The 25,661-nt window shown below is 46.6% G+C and overlaps 1 long non-coding RNA gene across 1 annotated transcript; it reads left to right on the forward strand.

The window, feature by feature from the left end:
• The first annotated feature begins 19,420 nt into the window (after nt 1-19,420).
• On the forward strand, nt 19,421-22,612 carry LOC116274663. Its single transcript, XR_004183427.1, has 2 exons — nt 19,421-20,342; nt 21,763-22,612. It is a non-coding gene; the product is annotated as an uncharacterized LOC116274663 (long non-coding RNA).
• The last annotated feature ends 3,049 nt before the right edge of the window (nt 22,613-25,661 follow it).

A 25,661-nucleotide genomic window follows, 5' to 3' on the forward strand; every position in this document is an offset into this window, starting at 1 on the left:
AGGCGAGCATTTGTGAGGTCAAAGGACTGGTGTTGAGCAGGATGAAAAGCACAGTGTTGGTTAATTCTAAAGAGTGAACCTGCAGGAAGAAATGAACTTCGGCCTTGGAGTGGGGGTGGGGCGGGGCTAGAAGGAAGAGAGGCTCGGAAGTGTGTTGTGTAAACGTGGTTCTGTTCCGTCTAATCTTTTACTACCTGTAGGGACAGGTGGATGCAGCAGAGCTGCTGGCAGGAAAGGTGGAGTTTTTTCAAGGTCACGGGTTAAGCAATAGAGTAGAATATCTTTGCAGCTGCAAGAGGAGGTGCGAGCAGCTTGTTCACAAGGTGTATTTTGCAGGAGTTTCCCCTTACAAGATCTTATTTGCTTGAGAGTAGCGTTAGGGATTTCTGTGCCAACAGTTAGCTGGATCTCTGCGGTTGAATCGTTATCACCAATCTATAGTTAAAATAAGCATTAAAAAAAAAAAAAAAGGGAGTCTACTTTCAAAGTTTTCCCAAAGTGCCAGTCTGAAGCAGCTACCTTTAAAAGCTGTTCTTGAATAATAGGTTGCTATATCCTAGTCTGTAATCTTGGACTAATGTCTGAGGAAGGAAAAAAAAAAAAAGAATATTCTCTCTTTGTCCGATTAAGAAGTGAAGGTAGACAGCGATTCAACATGTTGTACGGGCGAGGCTGTGCTGAGCTTGCGTCTGGGACAATGACCAGACAGATGAAAGGAGAAGTGAGAGATATTTTTAGCACATCAGGACTGCTTTGAAACATTGATTTTTTTCCATCTCCTCCCACCCCCCATAATTCCAGCAGGAGGGTTCAGTGGCAGGTGCTTTAATTCAGTGTGTAAACATGTTCTATATTACACACTAAAATATTCACGAGGAAAGGGAGTTGCTGATTTGAAAGCATAGCTTTCAAACCCACGTCTGTGGGCTCGGTGGTCAGTGTCCCGCCACGCAGTCTGAAAGTGTGACGTGACCAGGGAGGACCCCCAGGAGGATCCTGTGTCTTCTGTGGCCAGGGACTACTCCTTTCCTCAGAGGAGCGGGTTCACAGGAAACCGGAGCAGGAGGACGCCTTTAGCCCCACTCCTGTTGGTCCTCGGTCCCTTCTCCTTTGATCAGGTGGTTCAAGCACGCCTTGAGGTTCCGGTGTTCAAACAACATGACCTCTGCAATTAGGTTCTAACACTTGTCAGTGCCCAACTTAAACCACTAGCAATGTTAGTTAAAAACCTCAGGGAGGCCGGGCGCGGTGGCTCATGCCTGTAGTCCCAGCACTTTGGGAGGCCTAGGTGGGCAGATCACTTGAGGTCAAGAGTTCGACACCAGCCTGGCTAACATGGTGAAACTGTCTCTACTGAAAATACAAAAAAAGTTAGCCAGGTGTGCTGGCAGGTGCCTGTAATCCCAGCTACTTGGGAGGCTGAGGCTGAGGCTGAGGCAGGAGAATCACTTGAACCCGGGAGGCAGAGGTTGCAGTGAGCTGAGATTGTGCCACTGCACTCCAGCCTGGGTGACAGAGCAAGACTCCGTCCAAAAAAACAAACAAACAAAAAAAACCTCAGGGGGCTGTAAATCAAGCACAACTGAAGCAAAGATAAAAACGGGCAGTCTCTGAATCACCTTTGAAGGTGGAAGGAAGGCGTTTGTGTGTGGCGAGAAGAGTGTACATTCATACAAGGGTTTTTACTCCTCCTTTGAAAAGTCCTGCTTGGTGGCTGGCCAGTTTGTCATGCTTGGCTGCCCAAGCAAGTGGTGGCAGTTGGAGCACAGGAGAAAGCCGCAGGGGGTGAGGAAGAAGCGCTGGAGAGGGCGCCTCCACCTTTCGGCTGCCCCGACCTGTCTCCAGCCCCAGGGCATGTGGTTCTGGGCCGGGCACTGGCCCTCTTTCTGTGGACTGTACCAGGCAGCAGGAAGCGCACAAGCTGTGAGGTCAGGCTGCCTGGGCCTAAACTCCAGCTCTGCTCCTTGCTAGCATCTGGGCACATTCGAGTTACTTCATGCTTTGTGCCTCGGTTTCCTCACTGTGAAATGGGGATGGTAACAGGACCCTCGTCTCAGGACTGCTGTGTGGACTGAAGTGCCTGCAAGGGGATTTGTCTTTTCTGGGATCGCGGTGGATGCTGTGTTCCAGGTGAGGGAGTCTCTTGCTTTCTCCTACCTTTTGCAGCCGCTTTGCCTCTGGGTGGCAAACAGCAAGTGGCTGAAAATCACAATAAGCCCATCAGAGAGTGGTGATAGGCCACAAGGCCACAGTGGGATGGGCTCTCCATGCCCTCACCTATGGAGCGGGGTCAGGGCGTCCCTTCTTCCTGGGGTGCCCACATCATTCCCTTGGAAGTTTAGACGGCAGCCCTTGCCTTGCCAGACGCAGCGACCCCTCCCAGCTACACGTGGAATCTGCGGCCCAGCCTCCCTCAGATGTCCTGCGTTGCCTGACGGAGACCAGGGCCCTGGGGGGTGGCTGTCGCTGGCCTGGGGACGGGGTCCCCGCAGGCATTCAGGGTCCTCAGCGGCATTCGCCAGCGTCGGGTCAGACTTAGCCACGGGGCCCGAACTCTCCACGAGTTGGTTCTCGTTGGGGATGACGCCCTTCATCGAACCCCTTGGTCCCCAGCCTGTATCGTCTCAATCTCTTCGCAGTTGTCAGAAGGCCCAGCCGCCACCCTGAAGCAGCCCAAAGCTCTCTGAAGAGCACGAGCTTTTATGCTTCTCTCCCCGGATCAACTGACTTTTCCATTGCTTCTGTGGAGGCTTTCTGTGGGAGAAAAGCGTGTTTATGGGGCAAGCTTAGAGAGCTCTGGTCCCCGGGCTGGGATTTTTTGAGTGGCTCTGCCCACGTGGTGGTGAGCCCCGGTGAGGATGGGACGCATTTTCTGCTAGAATGGCAGTGCGAGGCTGCCACCTCGTGGCCAGCACGAGGCAGTGTGTGTCTCCCTTGCTGGAGCTTCTGGGTGAAATAAACTCATTTTAAAGGTCTTTAGTAAGGCCCTCACTCCCTCACTCTCTCAGTGTGCATATCATTCCAGCTCCAGGGCTTAACGCGTCTGTTGTGGCATCTCTCAAATCTGCACTTTGCCGTCTCTTTGACTCCAGAGTCACTACCTTCCAATAAGCCCTTCTGCTGACTCCAGACCGATCCTTCTAAAGCATAGATGTCATTGTCTTTCCCTCTTTCACGGCTCCTCATTTTCCGGGTTCCAGCCCATGTCTCAGGAGGCTGCTGAGCCCACTCCTCTGCCCCAGCCTGTGTCTGCGCACAGCTCTTCTCCCTTCCTTCTGGTTTCGTCTGACACCTGCTCATGCGAGAGTCATCTCAGATGCCACCTCCTCCAGGGATCCCCCGTATTAGATTAGCTTCCCTCTTCCCCATTCCTAGCTGACTTCTTTCATTATGCTTCAGATCCTTTTTTTTGGAAGAAAAAGAAAGAAAGGGAAGACAGACTGGCCAGAAGGAAGAGAGAGAAGGAGGGCGGGCGTATCAGAGAATTCAACACGCTGCGTTTTAACCAGATACTTTTCTCCGTCTCCCACAAGGCATCAGAGTAGAGACTGCTTTTCATCTCTCTCTCCCTTGTGTAATAGCACAGTGTCTGGCAGATAACTGTTGCTTGCTAATTATTAGAAGGAAGAAAGGGAGGGAGAATAAAAGCCAGCATCACCATGCGTTCTTCCTAAGTGCGACGGATGTCAGAAAAGAACTCTCTTAGGCTCAAGGGGCCCTAGAGGAACGGCACTGCGTGCTGGTTCAGATGGTAGCAAATGCTCTCACCTGCATTGACAACACTTCACCTCTTCTTTCTACCACCACAGCAACTGTCTCCCTCCAGCCCATCTTACTGCTAAGTTCATCTTTTATTAAGCACAGCTTCAGTCACCTCATTTCTTTATCAAAACACTTCGACAGAAGAGTTCCAAATGCTATTTAGCCGGGCCGTCCAGGGCCTCCACAGGATGACCCCAGCCCACCTAGTTTTCTACCACTCTTTATGTGTTTCCTAAGTACCATTCATTATTTTAGGACTTGGTATTTGCTGATGAATTTAATTACTTACTTGAGAGTGTGGCAAAAGCACATCCTAAAATTTCAATTAAAAGGAGTTTGATTGACCTGCTCTGAGTTTAAGGCACGTGCTGGTCACTGTGGGAGCCATTAAAGAAGGTATTGTTCTGTGGCCACCAGGAACGGATAGCCCAGCTGGGGACAAGACAAAAAAGCAGGAGGCATTAAGGAACAGAGAGCAGAAAGGAACATGTCACAAGTGCGCAATTAATCGCCAAATATATGGCTGAAGAAGGGGTGGTGATGAAACCAGATAATGTCTGTGAAAGTGCCTCTCCCCCATCAAACTCCCAATTCCGAGCAGTCCTACAGTCGGCCCCTTCCACAGGGCATAACCCTGTCATTCCACCTCAAACGTCGTACACACTCGGCCTGTCCTGCAAAGCCCGTCGTGATAAGGCCTGCTTCTCCCAACCTTATCGGACCCCCGGCCCTGGAACCCCGAGCTGCAGAGCTGGAGAGAATGCACTGTTGTTTAGTATACATGTTCCTTGAAACATTCCTCCCCATTTTCCTTTGGTGTTTAACCTGTTCTTCCCTTAAAATTCGGCTTTTCCTTTAAAATCCAGCCTGGAGCTCCCCAATGAAGACTTCTCTGGCGCTGCACGCAAAACTCACCACCTGCAGAGTCTCTGCTGTCCCTTGTCAAATACGTGTTTGTGACATACACTGGAAGGCATCGGGCACGTTTCTGTCGTCTGTGTGACTGTGGACCTCTGCCGCAGGGGCCATGTCCTTTCCCTTTACAGTGACTGATGAGGTACACATCTTGTCAGTGTTTGTCACGGACTGAAACTTAACACATTAGAAAGGACAGCAAAGTCAGTTGACTCTAAATTGTTAAGGCACAAGCTCTGTGAGTTCAGAAGAGACATGTGCCAGAATCGGTCCCAGGAGGTTCTTAGAACCTACCAGTTCTAAGTAGGAATTCTTAGAATTGGAAGGTCAAAGCTTTGTACATGTGAAATAGATCAAACAATAAAAAGAATCCCATGTGGAATAGCGCAGTGTCTGTGGCTCCTGACGGCTTCCCCATTCTCTGCTCCAGGCAGCGGGAGGAGAAAGCCTGCAGAGTGGGGGCAGCGGAGACAGAACATCTTAGCCCGAGCAGAGGCTTTATCTAAGGAAGTAGAGCGAATGCCCTGAAGGTGGGTTGGACTTAGGTGGTAGAAAGGTTCAAATGGCACTCTGTTATCTTGTAGGTAGTGGCTGCCATTTATTACTTTAGAAAATCATGGCGACTTCATCAAAGTGGTGTTTTAGAAAGATGATCCAGGGCCGTCTTTTCCCTTTGAGAGTGGGAGGTGCCCTGCGGCCCTACCTTCATTTTCTGTGATGGTATTCCCAGTGGTTTCCTCCCTGTGGCTGTGCGGCTTAGTGGTGAACCAAGAGGCTTAGGATGCAGGTGCAAAGCCCCTCTACTCTTTAATACCTCACCACAAGGTGCAGGATCGTTCCTTCTGTAAACAAAGGCTTTCCTTCTGGCACTGCCCTTGACCTGCTCAGAGCTGTTCTCTGATCCTTTGGGTCTCTCTGCCCTCGTGACTGGCAATGACCTGCTAGGCAGCAACCCCCACGCAGCAGGTGGTCCTCCGGAGCTGAGTCACCGCCCCGGGAACCGGGCCCCGGTGAGGCCATACAAGGCAGTCCTGCGCCGGGCGGGTGTGAGTGGCCTCTCCACCTGGCCCCTGGGTCTGGGAGGCCTCTTTCAGTTTGACACAGAGAGCAAAGGAAACTCGGAGTTTTGGCAAAGCAGAAAAACGTTTTACCTGTGATCACAGTTGGGCCTTGGTCAGTCATTTGATTTCAGCACACCAAAATTATCATTACAGATACCCTGAGACATGGAAAGGAAGGAAGGAAGCTTTTAAATGATGTTTTAAGATTCTGTTTGACCTGATGAATTAAGAGCGCTGAGAAGTAATATAACACGGAGAGATATCTAAGCCATTGATTGATATTGTAGGCAATGAACAAGTGAGGCTCAGATTATTTTTAAAAAATTTTTCATGGGCACTGATGGATGTTTAAAAAATTATGACGTGTTCTGTTCATTTCCAGAGAAGAGAAAAATGTAGTGTTGCTTTTGAAAGGAGGTTGAAAAAAAAAAAAAAAAGTCTAGCTTATTCATTACACCAGTGAATAGCGATGACTTCAGTCTAAAAAGCAAGTTAACCATCATCTCTCTCCTTGCCTGGGAAAAGAAGCCTTTATCTAAGTAGCCACAAGATGGGCAGGGCTGACCACCCGGTCATTTCAGCTGATCAGGATTTTCCAAAAAACAAAAAGCTCTCTCTGTTTTCACAACTGAGTGACAACTCTTAGGAAATACTACCAGCTTACTCAGTTCGAGTAAGGCCATGGAGAAGTCTGGTGACAGTTAATCATTCAGTTGCCTGGATGCACATGTTACACGTGGCTACGATGCTGTGACCACTGGGAGCTTTCAGAATTGGAGAAAACAGCATCATGTCTCTTGCTTTCTGAACACGGAATTTTTAACTTTTTTTTTTTTTTCTGGAGACAGAGTCTCGCTCTGTCGCCCAGGCTGGAGTGCGGTGGCATGATCTTGACTCACTGCAGCCTCCACCTCCCGGGTTCAAACAATTCTCCTGCCTCAGCCTCCCAAGTAGCTGGGATTACAGGCGCCTACCACCACGCCTGGCTAATTTCTGTATTTTTAGTAGAGATGGGGTTTTGCCGTGTTGGCCAAGCTGGTGTTGAACCCCTGGCCTCAGGTGATCCACCTACCTTGGCCTCCCAAAGTGCTGGGGTTACAGGCCTGAGCCACCACATTCCCAGCCAGAATTTTTTAAGTTAAAAAAAAAAAAAGTTTCAGTGTTTGACCTTACCCATTATGTGCCCAGTTAGTTCTAGATCCGTGAAAGCTTCCTTAAAAAAAAAAAAAAAAAAAGAAAAAGGAAAAAAAAAAGACTGTCATTTTCTTGGGCAGCTTTTCTTGAGCTCTGCATGTGTATGCCTGTGTCTGGGGCATACACAAGGACTCCGGCAGGTCCACTGAACTCTACCACATAGTTGCCAGATACACTGTAAACTGTGACCTGGAAGTTGCGATTTACTCTTTTATTTTTCTGTTTACTTTGCATGAGTACTGTATGTATAAAAAAGCAGCCACATATGGATGGTCAAAGGGTTTCCTGGAAATATGGATAGTCAGAGGGCTTCCTAGAAATATGGATGGTCAAAGGTGTCCTAGTTTTTCAGGTAAATTCTAGAAACCAGAACCATATCCCAATTCCTGTAGCCTTGATTATTTCAGATCAATAGAAGCAGAATCCAAATGCATTTGGAGCTTAGAGGTCAATTGATTTGGAACCCATTCCAGTCCAAAGAATCTCTAGATTCATTGATTTTAGAGTATTGTTTAGGGGAAAAGGACTTTAAAAGTTGGGCGGGGGAGCTTTATTCTTTACTTTATAACTTGTGTGGGGTGGGAGAATTAACCTGTTCTGGACAGAGGCTGCAAAATCCAGTTCTGGTGACCACACTAGAAAGATTAATGAGCACTTAGCACCAAATTAAATACCCACCCCCCACCTTTATGAAGTGGAGTTAATAGTACAAGTGTGACAGCATTAAACATTGAAGCCATTAGAAGGAACTTGGGAAGTGCTCAGGCACCGATGAGTTAAAAACACAGACATCCAGTAAGTGAGTTCCCGCTGGGCACGGGTCTGTTTATCCTGCCTTTCTGAAGTCAGAGCCAACATTCTTAATGGTTTTGAATGATTCAGAATGTTTCTTTTTTGGCAGGGCCAGTTTCCACACATGGGCTTATGACTAAAGCCCCTTCGGTGAGGTCCAAAGCAGAAACCGGCCTCACACTTAATGTCATATTTCAGAATCGTCTTATTTTAGAGCAAAAGGAAAACTATTAAATACAGCTTGCTTATTTCAGACACGAAGGGACGGAACCAGGGAGGCTTTGGTCAGCCAGAGGTCACAGGACTGGAGAGAGAGGCCAGCCCAAGGCAGACCTCTGGGTTCTGGGCCCAGCCCTCCTCTGCACCACACAGCTCCTGTCCAGACCTCGGAAGGAGGTTCCAGCGTGGCCTCGGCGTCCCGTTGGAAGAGGCAGCTTGCCCTTTGAGATCATTTAGAAAACGACTTGGGTCAGAAAGGAGAACTTCGTTTTTACAAAAGGAAACAAATCAGTTATTTGCCATAGACAGCTTTTGCAAAACATCCTTTGCCAGTGTGTCATGAATGTATTAGCTCTGGGACAGAAACAAGAATAATAACAGTTCTATCTACTATTCGCCAAAAAAAGAGACTTGATATACTTCTTTTTTTTTTTTGGATGAGAATTAACTTATGCCACACTAGTTCTTAATAAAACAAACTGAATCCTGAATCCTTACCGCAGGAGAAAGAATTGAGCAATGTTCTAAGAACATGCTGTACTCTTTGGGGCACTGAGTGAATGTAATATTTAGAAGATGCCCTTGAAGCTCACAAGTGCCTCTTGGGATGGAGTAAAGGGGGAGAAACGGCGAGAGACCTCGGACAGAGAAGCTGTCCGTGGGAGGAGAAGGCCTTGGGAAGAGCCATCGACTCACCCCCGTCCTGCTGGATTGAGGATTTTGGGGATCACAGATGCCATAGGAGAGAACCCATTTCTTCAAAGCCAGGAGGTGAACCGGCCCACCCCTGCTGTGCCCACCACACTACAGCCAGTAAGGGTTCTCCTCTGAACCTGAGCCACTGTCCCCGAGAGCCAGAAACCGGCCATGTGTGGCGTCCCCAGAAAAGGACATGAGCAGGTCCTCAGCCCTGCCACACACATTTGTCTAAGGAGAGGAAGCAAGTCAGCGAAATGGGATTTGCACCGAGATCTCTGCACCCAGGGAGCCCTCCTGTGGAGTCAATCCTATTTTTCCAGGTGGTGTTTAAATAGCTTCATGGATCACTTTTTTTTTTTTAATTGATTATTACAAAACGTGTTTCCCCCCAAAGAATGTTAATATGTCATCAGTATTCAGTGAAGCAACTCCAGGATGATCTTTTAGTCGGAGGAGCTGTCTTTTGGTCCTAGTAACACTAAGTGCCATTTTTTCCTCTTCCAAGCCCATGGACACAGTGTGGAGGAAAAATGATTCTACATTTAGCTTCTAGCATGATTTTGGAGATAAATGACAGCCACCTCCCAGACCCCCTCCCCAACACCTGTATTGCCTTATTGTTATTTTTATTTTTTTGAGACAGAGTCTCCCTCCGTCACCCAGACTGGAGTGCAGTGGTGTGATCTCTCAGCTCGGCTAATTTTTGTATTTGTAGTAGAGACGGGGTTCCGCCGTGTTGGCCCGGCTGTTCTCAAACTCCTGACCTCAAGTGATCCACCTGTCTCGTCTTCCCAAAGTGCTAGGATTACAGGCATGAGCCACTGCGCTCCGCCTTGTCTTTATTTTTAAAGTAGGCAATTTATTTTATTTTAATTATGTGTGTGTGTGTGTATGACAGGGTCTCGCTCCGTTGCTGGAGTGCTGTGGCACCATCAAGGCTCACTGCAGCCTCAACCTCCTGGGCTCAAGTGATCCTCCTGCCTCAGCCTCCCAAGTAGCTGGGACTACAAACACCACCACGCCCCGGTACTTTTTAAATTTTTTGTAGAGAGACAGGGTCCTGCTGTGTTGCCCAGGCTAGTGTCAAACTCATGGCCTCAAGTGATCCTCCAGCCTTGGCCTCCCAAAGTGCTGGGATTACAGGTGTGAGCCATCATGCCCAGCCCAGTTTATTTTAAAAAGAGCTACTGGTTGGGTGCAGTGGCTCACGCCTGTAATCCTAACACTCTGGGAGGCCCAGGTAAGTGGATCACCTGAGATCAGGAGTTTGAGACCAGCCTGGCCAACATAGTGAAATCCCATCTCTACTAAAAATTAGCTAGGTGTGGTGGTGCATACCTGTAGTCCAGCTACTCGGGAGGCTGAGGCAGGAGAATCACTTGAACCTGGGAGGCAGAGCTTGCAGTGAGCCGAGATCGCGCCACTGCCCTCCAGCCTGGGTGACAGAGCGAGACTCTCTTAAAAAAAAAAAAAAAAATGAAAAAGCTACTGAAGAGCCGAGTTTCGCTGTGTTAAGACCACCATGCGTCCATAATGGCCTTCCCTCAGATCTCTCTTCCAGGGAGCTAGGGCTGTCTACACATGCTCCGTAGAAACAAATGCACATTTCCTACACGGGAGTGAAATGGAGAATCATTGTGGTGATAGTTTAACTGAAATCTACCTTGGATTTTTTTTCTTCCCTGTTTTATTTGTTTAAAAAAATCATAATCCAGCAAATGCATCAAATTAAAGCTGTGGGTACAGTTCTAACAGAAAATCACACAGGAAGCTGGGACAATGGAACAGAAAGCAGTGGGTATTGTTTTCTTCTTAAGATTTTTATATTCACATTGGATGAGAGTGTCTCCTAACCCTCCACTTGCTGCTGTTTTTGGAATGGGTACCTTACTCATGGCCTCCATACATAGAGGGAGCAGATTCAGGACAGAGGCTTTGCATGCTCCTGAGTCCCTCCTAAGCAAGCGCTCCCTTCCCTGCTCCTGTTGCGCATGCTAGGTTTTCTGTGCACTTGCAGTCATATGGAAACTATCTTCCTTCTTAGCTGTGCGTGTGAAAGTCACCCCAGTGTTTCACCTGCAGTGTGAGTGTCATTTGGGGTCCCACAACATGATCCTCTTCCTTTTGACTTCTGAAGTTGGGGTCAGGGAAAGGGACTCATTTTGAGCCAAAGGGCATTTTAAGGGTATCATTTCATATATTCACTGTCTCCAGCCAACACTGCACTCTAGACAAATGGGTACCTTTATGTCCCATTTATTAAGACATCCTGCAAAAGGGACTCCTGGCCCCTGTGGGAAGCTTGAAAGGAACAGACCATATCCTGTTTCTTTTTGCTCCTACCTCTGTGGGGAATCCTTATTCTGACCCCAAAGTCTGGTGCCATACCTGTGGGTCCCTGCATCTCCTAGAATTCCCCCTATGCTAGTGTTTAGCCCGTGTAATAACAGTTTTCTGTCCACAGGGCTGTATCCCCTCCGGCTTGTAAACTCCATGAAGACTGGCCCCAGGTCTCACTCGCTCCTGTCCACAGCAGTGCTTTCCACATGTTAGGTCTTAACAAACATCTCTTTCTTCTACTCTTCATAAAATTCACGTTTCTTCTCACCCCCTGCCATCCCTGATCCCAGCTAACTTTCACCCTGTGTGCGGGGGTGGGGGATCTACATTTGGGCTCCACCCCCACACGCCTGCTGGCCTGTCATCTCAGATCCCTGGTGGTGGGACATCTACTGTGGCTCTGCCCCATCCCCCACTGTCTTCACCCCTGCCACCTCTGGCATGGTTTTACTGTCCCCTCCCTGGAGTTCTCCCTTTCTCCCCTGCCCAGGCTGCCCCTGCTGGAAAGCCCAGCTCAGGCCCCTGGCCCTATGAAGCCTCTCCTGACTGAATAATCCATCAGCCTGCCCTGAGCTCATCTGGTCCCCAGTGACGACTGTGCTCTCCACCAGCAGGACACACCAGAGCACTTTCTCTGTCCCTGCGAGTTGGACTCCATTCCACAGTTAGGTCCTGGATCACAGACAGACATTTCACATCCCCTCCTCGGTATTCTCCAGCAGTGTGCGGCACAGTGCGGGCTCCTAGGAGGCAGCTGGTGGATATCTACCCATGATTTTAAGAGGTCTGTCTTGACCAGGAGTGTCGAGAAGTGACCTGTGTCTCTGAAGCATTGCTGCTGGTTAGTCCCTCGCGGAAGAAGTGACATGTCCCTCCTGTGTCTGGCTCACGGGGACCGGCGCCTCCCATGTTTGCCCCTGCCATGCCCTGTGGTTTCCTTTGACACCCTCTGTCATTGTCTATTTTTATGTTGTAAAATCCAGTGGGATTCACCTCTCCAATTTGCTCCCATGGCCTCCTGGTAAATTGTAAACGCGGTGAATCAATGATGAGTAATCAGTAGGCAGAAATGGAATTTCCTGGTCCCAGTTTCAGATCGTATCTGTCTTTCCCCAGACTCCTAACTTCTTGTTGGGACATCCCTTGGTCTGGCCCTTCCCTCCAGAGGAGCCCCCAGACCCACCCACAGCCTTGATTTACTGATGCCTAATCTTATTTTAGTTTTTCACACCAGTTTTAACAATTTGATTGTATAGATCTTCTGGAAATTTTACCCCAAAATGTTAGCTGTTCCATCCCCTCACAGGGGAATGTGGTGGTGGGGGGGAGGGTTAACATGTTGAAAATCTAGGTATCATGTGTTTTATTTGAGTTAGCTGTGTTTTCACAACAACTCCGAGAGTTAACATTATCATTTCTACTTAATAAATTTAAACACACACACACACACACACACACACACACACACACACACACACAAACTAAAGCCCCAAAAGGATTGAACAGCTTGCCAAGGCTGTGTAACAAGTGAAATCTGAATCCAGGTCTGTATGATCCCAAAGCTTAAGCTGCTGCCCGTCTTCCTATTCCCAGTTCAAACGTGCCTTGAAATGGGAGCTCACTTGATAGCACTTGGCTTTTAAACGGCTACGTACGTGTAAGTTCCTTCACTCAAATATGCTGGGGCTCAGGAGGAGAGGCAGAGAGAAGGAAAAGGTATTGATTGATCGATTGGATTCTAAGCAGAGATAGACAGAGATAAGCTTCTAAGACCTTTCAGGCCCCAGAGTGTGACTGTTGAGCACCTAGGAAGTCCTCACTTGACCCTTGACTTCCTGCCGGAGCCTCGGGAATCCCATCAGTGCAGCGTGCTCGCTGGCTGGGCTGGAACTTGCTGCTCTCCTCTGCCGTGGCAGGCTAGCTTCTGCCCCTAGATTGGAACTGCCAAGGGCTGCTATAAAAGGGACAGACTTCCAGTGCTCAGGGAGCCAGGGGTATCCTGGGAAGCTGAAAATGCATTTGTCAAGCTCAGGTCTTCACAGCTGAGAAACCCCGTCACTAACCCACACAGTTTTCTTGACCAAAACTTTAAGTGCTCTGTTTTTTCCATCTGTAAATAATGTTCATACATCTAAATCCTCGGAGGTTGCAGGGACAGTGGCTAGAAAGCCCCCACATTCTCTAGAGGAGTGACGGAGGGATGAAAGAAGCATGCTCTATAATTAGGTTTTATTACACGCTTTTTAAGGTTAACTGAAGGACTTCCCAGCAGCTCCCCTAGCCACTTTTTCAAATACTGAAAGCTTTCAGAAAGCAGCAGACTGGGGTTCCTCACAATCTGACACAGACCTCAGTTACTGTTGAAAAGTGAAAGAGGGCCGAGCACGGTGGCTCACACCTATAATCCCAGCACTTTGGGAGGCCGAGGTGGGCGGATCACCTGAGGTCAGGAGGTCAAGACCAGCCTGGCCAACATGGCAAAACCCCCTCTCTATTAAAAATACAAAAATTAGCCGGGTGTAGTGGCGCACGCCTAAAACTCCAGCTACTTGGGAGGCTGAGGCATGAGAATCGCTTGAACCCAGGAGGCGGAGGTTACAATGAGCCAAGATCATGCCACTGCACTCCAGCCTGGGTGACAGAGTGAGACTCTCTATCTCAAGAAAAAAAAATGAAAGAGCTCTTGTCTGACACTGGTTTCTATCCTCATTTTTATAATCAGACAATTTTGGAAACATGCTATTATGATAGTGTTTAAATATTCCCGAATTCTGTGTGTTCGGTAGCTTCAGGTTGGTTTGATTCTTGTTTTACCCCAGTGCCTCTTCCTTCCCATCTGTGCTTCTCAGCTTGGTTTTTTAGATGTATTTTTCTGTTGTAGGACAGTATTGAAGGGCTTTTTCTGACCATTTCTTTTACTGGCCAACCTCCTCTTGGATTTTAATCTCAATTCTCAAGAATCTTCCCAACATACCCTGTTCCTGTGCTACTATCATCTTGAGAGCTTCCCAGTCACTGAAGAGCATGTTCAGTAGCCCCTGGCTTAAAGAGCCCACCTGCCAATCACAGTCCATTGTCTTGACCATTCAGCTCCGACCCACACATCTGGGCCACATCATCCCACTGGCCAGTAAGCCTGGGGAATGCTCTGTGGCCTCAGCTGTGTTCAGGTTCCTCAGTGGAGCTGTAATCAACTTAGAAATTGCAATTGGTGGTAACTTGACAGAGCTTTCTTCATCAGACTGCTGAGTCATGCAGCCTCTTGCTGGGTAAAATGTGTTTTGAGATGTAATCCCCTATAAGGATACCCCCTTGGAGCTACTGTGAAGGCGCTCCCAGCTTCCCTAGCAGGTCGCATCAGGGGGACGACTGAAGGATTTACTTGAACGATCAGTTTTCAGAAATGAAGACGACCTTACGACCTTAGCTTCCTCTCTTCTGATGCAGCTGAAAGATGCATTTCGTCTGTAAAGTTAGACCAAGTAGGAGAGAATGTGAGGCGGTTTCCGTTCTTCTCAGTTGCCCTCCACCTGATTCTGAAGCCGTCACAGACTGTCCGTGCAGACCGGCGCTCCCCTCTGCAGGCCTTCTGCAGCCTGTACTGCTACAGCACGAGGCTGCAGAATCAGCTGTGAAAACAGAAGCCACCTTCCGTCTCCTGTGCGGGATCCTTGCCTGCCTTTCTTCTGTGATTGGATCTATAGGCTTAGACTGTGTTTTATTTCCTAAAACATCTTGCTGAGCAAACCTTGCTGCTCTGCCTCATGTTAGCGGTTTCCTTAGCAACGGCCACACCTCGCGTTTTCTCCCGCACAGAGAGCACCAGCATGAGGGGGCATGTGTTGCTCGCTGTACAGGAACTTTCCCAACCTGTGTGCAGGAAGGAGAAGGTGCTTTCTATTTCTCGTTTTTAAAAATGCCTCTGTTGGTGACACTGGTGGAGAAACGTGCTTACGAGAAAACAACTGACTTTTTCTTCTGCTGTTACTCTAGGAGATTTCCTAGGAGCTCACACTGTCATTTAAATTCCAGGTGCAAGTCTTCCGAACAAATGCCTCCTGAGGATTTGTGTGCCTGGAAAATATCTGTGAACAGATTGCTTTTACACCTACGTAAGTAGAGGCTTCTAAGTCAACCTCCAGGGAGTTTTGTTTTATTTTGTACCTGGATGATTCCTCAGTGCATTTTTCTTTTTCTTTTTTGAGGTAGGGTTTTGCTGTGTTGCCCAGGCTGGAGTACAGTGGTGTGATCACGACTCGCTGCGGCCTCAACCTCCCAGGCTCAAGTGATCCTCCCACCTCAGCCTCCCAAGTAGCTGGGACCACAGGCGTGCGCCACCGCGCCTGGCTGATTTTTTACAATTTATTTTGTAGAGGCAGAGAGTCTCCCTGTGTTGCCCTGGTTTCAAACACTTGGGCCAAGTGATTCTCTGCCTCAACCTCTTAAAGTGCTGGGATTACAGGTGTGAGACACCATGCCTGACAAGCCCGATAATTTTTTTTAAATGGTCATTTTGACCATTTGATCTCTACTCTTTTTCTCTCAACCACCCAACTCCCAATTTACTGTCAGAAAGAGTCTATAACATGAACTCCTGCTTAAAAACAAGGATACAGATCCCATATTCAGGTCTTAGGATGGGAAGAGGAGAAGGCAGTTGAAAATATTAAATATATGTATTTCAGTAAATCCAGTTGGAGATGCCATTTCAGCTTCGCAGTCAGTTACTCTGGAATGTGTCCACGTATGGCAAAGCATGTGACAGCAGGATCTCTTCACCCTCTCCATTTACCAGCTGTGGTGGATCTCTTAGCCACATCTCTGTTTATAATGTGCTCATGGAAAACTATTGTGTTACTTTTATTATCATAGCTAACATTTACTGAATATTTACATTGTGCTAACATTGGTTCAGATGGCTTCATCATATTTACCTGATTTAATCCTCACAACCACCTTATGTGCTAGGTCCAGTTATTACCATCTTTTTTTTTTTGAGATGGAGCCTCACTCTGTCACCAGGCATGCAGTGGCGCGATTTAGGCTCACTGTTGCAACCTCCGCCTCCCAGGTTCAAGCGATTCTCCTGCCTCAGCCTCCCAAGTAGCTGGGACTACAGGCACATGCCACCATGCCCAGCTAATTTTTGTATTTTCAGAGATGGGATTTCACCATGTTGGCCAGGATGGTCTCAATCTCTTGACCTCGTGATCCACCCATTTCAGCCTCCCAAAGTGCTGGGATTACAGGCGTGAGCCACCGCACCCGGCCTATTAACCTCATTTTACAGATGAGGAGACTGAGGCACAGAGAGTTAAAGTGATTTGTGCAGGGTTGTGTGAGGAGCTGGTGGCAGAGCTTGGCATTCTGGCTCTGGAGTCTGCATTTGGTCATCTCACCATACAGTGTCATAGAAACAGGAAACTCGAGAAGGTAAACTGCCCGGCTGTATTTTGGAGTCAGTATTTTAACACTGTCATAATCTGAAGCATGATCTGTGGGACTCATCACTGTGCTCTTTGACTTGAACTTCTTTAAGGTTAGCGGGAAAACGAGGCTTTAGAGAAGGACAGGACTGGCTTAAGGTCACACTGCATGTCAGAAGTGTGGTGGAGGGTCCAGGTCTTCTGACCATTCAGTACAAGCCAAATTGTGCTAATTTCTAATTTTTCTCCCTTTCTCTTGGTGAGTTATTTGGTGCTACTTCTACTCCTCAGGACCAAAGCTGGCTTTCATGGTTTACTCATGTACTTACTGATGAAACCCTGAAACCTGGAGCCAGTGACTGTTCAGAGGTCCCTATGAAGATGCGCTGAAGGGTGTAAAGGACGGAGCAGTAAAGAGTGCTGGCTGAATCCCTGGGCTGGGAATCAGGCATGTTGGAGTTTGAGTCCTGGTCTGCCACTCCAGCTCTGTGACCAAGAGGAAGTCATGTACCCTTTCTAAGTCTCTAGCCCATCTTCTGAAAGACGCTACCACCAACCATGTTAGTGGTTGTGAATGCCAACAAAGTCCATGGGAAGCACACAGCAGTGGCTGCCATGGACTAAGTGTTCCCAAGATGGAAGCTATGACAATTTCACAGAGTACTCTTCCCATCATTTTCCAGTTCATTTTGGCCTTTTCCCTCGAAATCACTCCAGTGTTCTCATCCAGCTGATAAGACACCAAACATTCATATAGTGCTTTAAAAGTGACCCACTGTTTTTATAAACGCATTACATATGACCCTAACAACCACTGCAATATAGAAATTCGCATCTCCATTCTCCAGATCAGGAAACTGAAACTCAGAAAAATTAAATGATTTGCCCAGGATCACATAGCTAGTAAGCAGCCCAGCCAGATCCTGTGTTAACTTGTTCATCCACTTCCTATAAGAAAACATCCATTCAAGGCATGTGGGGCAACAAAGAAAGACTTAGAGCTGTGTGGCCCCTCGTCAGGACAGGGCCAGCTGCACCTATAGTCCGGCTGGAATACGCAACTTAGGACTATTGTGTCCCATGTCCCAAACACTTTGAAGCCACATCTTAAAGAAGTGTCCTGCTCAGATGCAGTTCTCCTTGTGAAATCCGCAGGCCCCAAGGGAAGTGACTTTAATCCAGTTTGCTCATGCAAGAACAGACTGGCATTTCACATCCAGGAAAACAATGGATTTGTACTGTTCAGCTTTTGCCATGCAAGGAGTTCCTGGTGTCATTTATCAATTTACATCTCAGGCTCCAGCTTCACTATCAGATTTGGAAGAAAAAAGTTACAAAGAAAGGCAGCTTGCTGAGAAACAGCAGAAGCATGACAGTACAGACTGGGTTTTGAAATGGAGACACATTCTCATGGCTTGTGGGCTGAGAGACACCGAGAAAGGATTTTGTTCTTGAAAGATGATTGTTTTAATGCTGGAGATGGAGAGTTTTGACAATTTTAAGTGCATGTTCTGTGTGTAAGAGTCATTACATTTTTTTTTTCTTTCAGATGTTGCCATGCCTTAAAATTGCTGATGATTAAAATAGAACATCCTGAGTTACAGAAATTCAGCCCTACCGTATCCTGGCCTAAAAATACAGAACAATCACATTGATTGTTGGAAATGAGAGGCTGGGGAGGGTTGGAAACATGCTAATGTTTACTGAGTGAAATCTTTCCTTCTCAGTAGAGTTGCCCTTGCAGCTGAAAGTCACTGAAAGACTCAACAAAATCAGCGGATCCCACTTGCTCTCACTCTGTTCTCGTTTGCATGACCTGGAAAGGGAATGAATGAGCCCTTTTAAATGTATCAACTGGTTTTCTTCCATCTCCTTCCTAGTGAGCCACGGGGTTTTTTGCTGTTAACCGGGTAGCCAGTCTCTTCATGCAGACTTGTTTTCAGGAAACTAGCCTCTTGCTTCATGTGAAAACAGGGACCCAACTCAAGATGCCTATCACAGTGTGTTCTGTTGCATCACAGTTGCATCTCCAGCTTCAATGCTCAAGTTGGGACTGTTGTGTTCTGATGTCTCACACATTTCAAAGCTACATCCTTAAAGAAATGTCAGGCTTAGGTAGAATTCTTCTTGTGAAATCCTCAAAGCCTAGGGGAAGTGACCTTAAGCCAGTTTGCTGGCTTTTCATATCACAGAAAACAATCGACTGCCACTACTCAGCTCTTGCCACACCTGGTGTGGTCACTACTTGCCAACTCAGTACCCCACTTTCTCCCCAAGGACATAAAAGCAGTGTGGGAAGATATACCAAATGACCTTGTCACACAGGGCTAATATGAAGAGCCCATAGATGCAAAATAATATACCTTTATTCTTCTGATTTTTTTTGAGACAGAGTCTCACTCTGTCACCCAGGCTGGAATCCAGTGGTGCAATCTCGGCTCACTGCAACCTCTGCCACCCGGGTTCAGGCAATTCTCCTGCCTCAGCCTCCCGAGTAGCTAGGATTACAAGCACCTGCCACTACACCCAGCTAATTTTTGTATTTTTAGTAGAGACAGGGTTTTTACCTTCTTGGCCAGGCTGGTTTTGAACTCCTGACCTTGTGATCCACCTGCCTCGGCCTCCCAAAGTGCTGAGATTACAGGTGTGAGCCACCGCACCCAGCCTTTTATTTTGAGAGGGAGTCTGATTGTATCGCCCAGGCTAGAGTGCAGTGGCATGATCTTGGCTCACTGCAACCTCTGCCTCCCTGGTTCAAGTGATTCTCCTGCCTTGGCTTCCTGAGTAGCTGGGATTGCGGGCATGCGTGGCCACCATGCCCGGCTAATTTTTTTTTGAAACACAGTCTTGCTCTGTCGCCCAGCCTGGAGTGCAATGGCACAATCTCAGCTCACTGCAACATCTGCCTACTGGGTTCAAGGAACTCTCCTGCCTCAGCCTCGGCCTTACTACAGGCATGTGCCACCAAGCCCGGCTAATTTTTTTTTTTTTTTTGGTAGAGATGGGGTTTCACCATGTTGGCCAGGCTGGTCTCAAACTTCTGACTTCAAGTGATCTGCCTGCCTCGGCCTCCCAAAATGCTGGGATTACAGGTACAAGCCACCACGCTCAGCCTTCTGCTGAATTTCTGAGAAGCATACATAAAGACAATGTAAAAAACTCAGCATATTTGTTTGGCCCTGCTAAGGGCATGGTTGAATATATACTGCGTGTGACGTATTTGGTGTATGAGAATGTATATGATCTTATCAGACATAACTAAAAGAAATTCATCTTCAGGAAAAATTTTCCCCATAACTGAAGTGTCAATCATTTGAAAAACTTCTAGGCAGTAGGCAAACACTGCAACGAGTTATTTATCAAAAATAAGCAGACTTTGGAGTTTTGTGACTGATGAGAATAATCTGGCTGCTGCTTTTGTACTTCAGTCACTGATACTGCGAATTACACTAGCATGTACAGAAGGAGGCAGGGGGTCCCTAAAGGAATCACAGAATTAGTGAAACCATTATTTGAAAGTTGTAGTGATTCTTCTGTCCTGGCACTTTTCCCAGTTTTGGTGCTTAAGTTTACTATCCACTTGAAATGTGTCGCTGCCTGTCACTTCACAAAGTATGTGCCTTTCATTGCAGTCAACAAGCTGTTTACATCTTTGATGAAATGATTGCCACACATCTCCATAGCCCTGGTGTTCTACTCCTTTATTCACAGAGATTTTTTAAAAAACTAGCCTAGCAGCAATAGGTATGTGCTGTGGATGCTTCTCCATGATAAAGGATGAGTTTGTGCTGGGATCTCCTTATGAAGAGATAACCGGCCAAGCCCGTGAGGAACAAGCATGTTATTTATGGTAATCAGAAGGCAAGCAGCCTGCAGTGCACCTCCTGACTGACTAGCACTGAACCCACTTGGAATCATCAACCACAGGCACACGGTAATTGGATGTTCTTCTAATACAATAGCGAGATTGTAAAATGAGGATGATATATGAGGAAAGTCAGAAGGAGAAACTAAAGTTCAGTTCTTAAATATAAACCAAGGGAACAGACTAAGTGAATGGTACAGCCAGAATTAGAGCCTGTTTTTTACAAGGTGCTATGTCATGATAAGCCAAAGAAAAGGTTGGGTAGTGTTTTGAGGTTAAAAGAGACCAGTCTTAGTGAATCAACCTTGATGCAATCTGGGTTTGAAAAAACTATAAAAAACCTTTTGTTTGGAGAAAGTGGGAGAAGTTGGATGTGGAATGGATATTTGGGGATACTAAGGAATTGTTTATTTTCTTACGTATGGTAAGATTTTGTGGTCATGTAGGAGTGTCTTCATTTTATAGAATGACCTCATTGTTTAAAGACATTCTGAAGTAGGAGCAGTGTATGTATGGGTGGTTGTCAATTTACTTTCAAACAATACAGCAAAAAATACACATCTATATTACATATAGATAACTAAAGCAAAACATGGCAAAAGGAATAGTTATTGAATTTAGATAGGATGCATTTAGGAATTCATTGTATTATTTCAAATTTAATGTATAAATTTTTTATAACAGTTTATAAAAACAGTGCACACCCCTTTAGTTAGGTGGCCTGGGTACATGAAGTATCTTCTTGGATGTCTAGAACACAAAAAGGGATGACAACAGGCCACCTAATAAGATGATATCAAGAACTATACTGTGAGGGGGAAAAAGAACTGTTGCAAAAAATAATTTGCCAAGGAGAACTCAGAGTACAAAGCCTTACCTTTTGAGTAGAGGGAAGGAGAGTCTTAAGTAAAGCTCACAAAAACCTCTAACTCACTCATAGAGGCAGTCTAAGGAATTCATTCCAGAAGTGACATTAGCATCTCATTAGTGCCATTATGTGACTTGGCCTCTGAGTTAGTCTATTTTCTTCCCTAGACCCCAAAATCTCAGTAATCCTTTGGATCAAACAAAGTTATCTCCAGGTGAAAATCATAGGTTTAGGAAAGCATTTTTCTTCCACTCCTACCGAGGACTTACTTGCTTGGTCCTATTTGCATGTCCGATGGACAGTTCTCCAGCACCACTGCTGGTCATCCTCCGCCTGCCTGGGTACTTGATCACAGGATGCCTCTGACTTCTCCTGCCTTTACCCAAGCAAAGGATTTTCCTTGTCTTCCCACCCAAGAGTGACGGGGTTGACATGTGCCCTTGCCTCTAAATGATAAAGCTGAACCTTTGGGCAACTTAAGAATAAGGGGAGTCCCAGGCATGCTCCCCCATCAATAACAAATTCAGTGGCATCACTGTATGAATAGATGAAATTTGCCAAAGCTCTGTTTAGACCATTAAGTAACTCACTCACAACTGGGTTTCAACTTTTCCTTTCTAGGTTGTCTTGGGTTTATGGTAAGAGAGCATTATGAAGAAAAAAATAGATCATAAAGCTTCTTCAGGAAGCTGGTTTCATATGGTGGTTTAGATTTAAATAGTGATTGTCTAGCACCATTTGAAATCAGTGTTCTTGGGGGAGACCAGCTGCGCCGCACTGCCAACAGCAAAAGAAATGAGTGGGACAGCTTGGAAGTATTTGAAAGCAACAGCAGGACGGCTGTGAGAACCTGCCTCACGTAGCTGACCCCTTCCTCACCCCTTCCAACAGTGGTGGCATATATCACAAATGGCAGTCAGGTCTCTGCAGTGGCAGACCCAACCAACTGTGATCGAAAGTTTTCCAAAAATAAGTTGTGTCTGTATTGAACGTGAACAGACTTTCTTCTTGTCATTATTCTCTAACAATACAGTATAACAATTATTTGCATAGCATTTGCATTGCATTAAATATAAGTAATCTAGAGACGATTTAAAGTATACGGGAGGATGTGTGTAGGTTGTATGCAAATACTACACCATTTTCTATCAGAGACTTGAGCATCTGTGGATTTTGGTATCCAAGGGGCTTTCTGGAACCAATCCCTCAAGGATACTAAGGGATGAATGTAATTGTACAGGATATCGCATTGTTGGAATTTTATACTTCTTTGTGGAATAAACCTATAGCACTTAATGGATAGTACAGACTCATTCCATCATGCCTGGGATAAAGGGCCCAATGTATGCTGGATTTAGTAAGGTTTGGGCCCTCCCAAACTTCACGTCCTCCTGTGACCCCTTAGAGGATGACTGATTTCTTTTGGTGTTCAGAGTCAATATAATTTTCTAGCACCATCTGAAATCGGTTATAATGATTGGGGAAGAGCACCATGACGCTGATTGATGAGAGGAAATGTATTGGTGACCCTTGGGTCCATGGACAAGAACTAAGAAAACAAATGCAAAGCAATAATGCAAAGGTGATTTTTCTTTTTCCAGTTTCTAAGTTGAGTTTCATTGACCTGAATTGCATGTGGTATCATACTGACAAATGGTTCACTATTAGCATATCATGAATGGTTTATACTTTATAAAAATTCCACAGAATTGCTGGGGGTTTTGTTTCAGTGATGGATACCTAGAAACACTCCTGGGGAAAATGGATGACTGGCTTAGATGATGGGAAAAGAGCAGTGAGGGAGTCAATTCTGTTGTCTACGAGACGCTGCACCAGCTATCTCTCAACTCTCCTCTCTTACCGGGCTGAGGGTTCCCTCCGTGGTTAAACAGGTCATTTTCTTACATAAGGAAAAATGGTCCAGAGAAACTGAGTTTCTGTGGCTGAGAGAGAACTGTGCTAATATGTGTTGGTTCCATTTAGAAGGCAAAGCAACGAAAGCAGGTTCTACTTGAACGAGGATCCTAGAGCATACCTTTGATATGGTTTGGATTTGTCCCCTCCAATCTCATGTTGAAGTGTGATCCCCAGTATAGGGGGTGGGGCCTGGTGGCGTGTTTGAGTCATGGGGCGGATCCCTCGTGAATGGCTTGGTGCTGTCCTCACTTAACGAGTTCCTGCTCAGTTAGAGGGAACTGGTTGTTTAAAAACGCTGGCACCTCCTTCCTCTCACTCTTTCTTCCTCCCTCTCTCGCCATGTGACACGTCTGCTCCCTCTCTGCCTTCCACCATGAATAAAACATCCTGAGGCCTCACCAGGAACCGAGCAGGTGCCAGTGCCATGCTTGTACGGCTGCAAAACTGTGAGCCAAATAAACCTCTTTCCTATATAAATTACCCAGTCTTAGGTATCTCTTTATAGCAGCGTAAAATGGACTAACACAGTCTCACTAGAAGTGAAGTCATAAGACCGAAAACAATACTGACTTTTTAGGTCCACTCAGAGGCAAAAATAAAAGGTTCTTTAGAGCAGCATGATTTATATAGTCCTTTGGGTATAAGCACATGTACCCTAGAACTTAATGTATAATTTAAAAAATAAATAAAAGGCTCAAGAATGAGCCATCTCAGCCACTCTCCTCCAGGGCCCCCGACTGCAGCTCCCAACACAGGTACTGTGCAGACCGCCCACCTGTGGTCCCCACGTGGCGTCCTGGAGAACTGCGGGGGCATCTGGTGGAATTCAGACCTTGTCCTTCTGTTTTCCTTCCGGCCTGGAAAAGCCATTGGCCTCACAAGAGTTAATATTGTATCTACCCTGCTTCAGCTTTCCCGCTCTCACACCACCTCCCTCCTTTTCCCTCCTGCCTGTCACTTGTCTGGAAGAGGCCTTTTCTCCTCGGGGCTAACACATGCAATTTGTAGTCAAAACATTCTGTCTACCACACAAATCCAACGAGAATCAGGATCATTCCACCACATCTTTTTCTATCCTATGGTTATTATTTTCTCAAAACTCTTTGTCTTTTGCTTTCTTACCTATTTGCTGTTTTCCCTGAGTAATCTTATTTACTCCCCTGGTTCCAAATACATCCCTATGTGTTGATTCCCCTCAAACTAGAGCTCTAGCCTTGGGTATTTTTTGAGACCTCTTGCTTTTTATATTTTTAGTGGCTCCTGAGTATAATAGTTTAGCCTGCTCTTCTAAACTTGTCTCAATTTAATCCATTTATGCCTGAGGTTGCAGTTTTTTAAATTTTTGCCATCAGACCTTGGCGATGACCTTGAGCAGTAGGAGACAGACAACTCCCACAGGCTTAGTGTTCCAATAATGGAACACTAGGCATATAGCCAAAGCCATCCACATTGCCTTCTCCCCAAAGCCAACTCTCCTTGCTCTGCCCCATGGTGAAAGCTGTGAATACCTGAGGTCTGTGACCTCTTCCCTCTCCCTTACCCACATCCACACTCAGCACAACTTGTTGCTATTCTCTCTCAATTATCTCTTTAGAATCCATCCCTTTCTCTGCTCCTCCTAGACAGCTTTCTGTCTCCTAGACACCCCTCACCATTAGTCTAGCTTTGCTGTAGCCACCAGTTAATCTTTGTAAAATACACACGTGAGCTGGGTGCGGTGGCTGGTGCCTGTAATCCCAGCTACTCAGGAGGCTGGGGCAGGAGGTTGCTTGAGCCCAAGAGGTTGAGGCTGCAGTGAGCCATGATTGCATCACTGCACTCCAGCCTGGATGACAGACCAAGATCCTATCTCTTTAAAAAATAAAAATAAAAATAGTTTAACCACATGACCTTGCTCCTTGTCCCTCACTTTTAGATGAACTCTTACGTCAACCAGGTACCAGACCCTTCGTGAGCCCACGCCTCCCTGTGTCACCATCTTCTGGCTATGCTTCCTGGGGCCTGCATTCTGCGCCCACCCAGCTGCTTGCTGCTGAGAACACTCAGGTATCTTGGCATTTCTCAGCCGGTGTCTGTGCTGTTTCCTCTGCCCACATCTCCCCTCTCCTCCTCCTCCTTGTCAGCTAGGGACCTCCAGCCCCTAGGGACTGTCAGCTAGGGACCTCCAGCCTGCAGCCCCTGGCTCAGGTGTGAACTTGTCTAGGAAGCCTTCCTCTGCCTTCCGCATCAAGGCTTAGATCCCTGGCAAGGGCTTTCTTCTCTGCCCCGTCAGAGCCCGATGGCACTTCGCACGTTACACTCTGATGACTGATTACCTACTAGGCTTCTCTGCAAGGCTGGAAAATCCTTGCTCCTAGGAGGGATGGCAGACAAGAACAAGACATGCTGTGTATACTCCATTCTTACATACCACGCGAGCTATCCTTTATGTAGGTGTCTGTGGCAAATCTTCCTTTTAGGCTGCAGCCTCCACTTTTCATAGTTTCTCTCCATTTTCATTTGCCATGTGCATGAGGAATAAAAACTACTTCCAATGATGACCAAAATAAAATTGAAGAAAATAATCCTGCTTCAAAGAACATTTCTAAGACCATAAATATGAT

This window comes from Papio anubis, chromosome 4 (genome assembly GCF_008728515.1).
Source record: "Papio anubis isolate 15944 chromosome 4, Panubis1.0, whole genome shotgun sequence".
Taxonomy (NCBI): domain Eukaryota; kingdom Metazoa; phylum Chordata; class Mammalia; order Primates; family Cercopithecidae; genus Papio; species Papio anubis.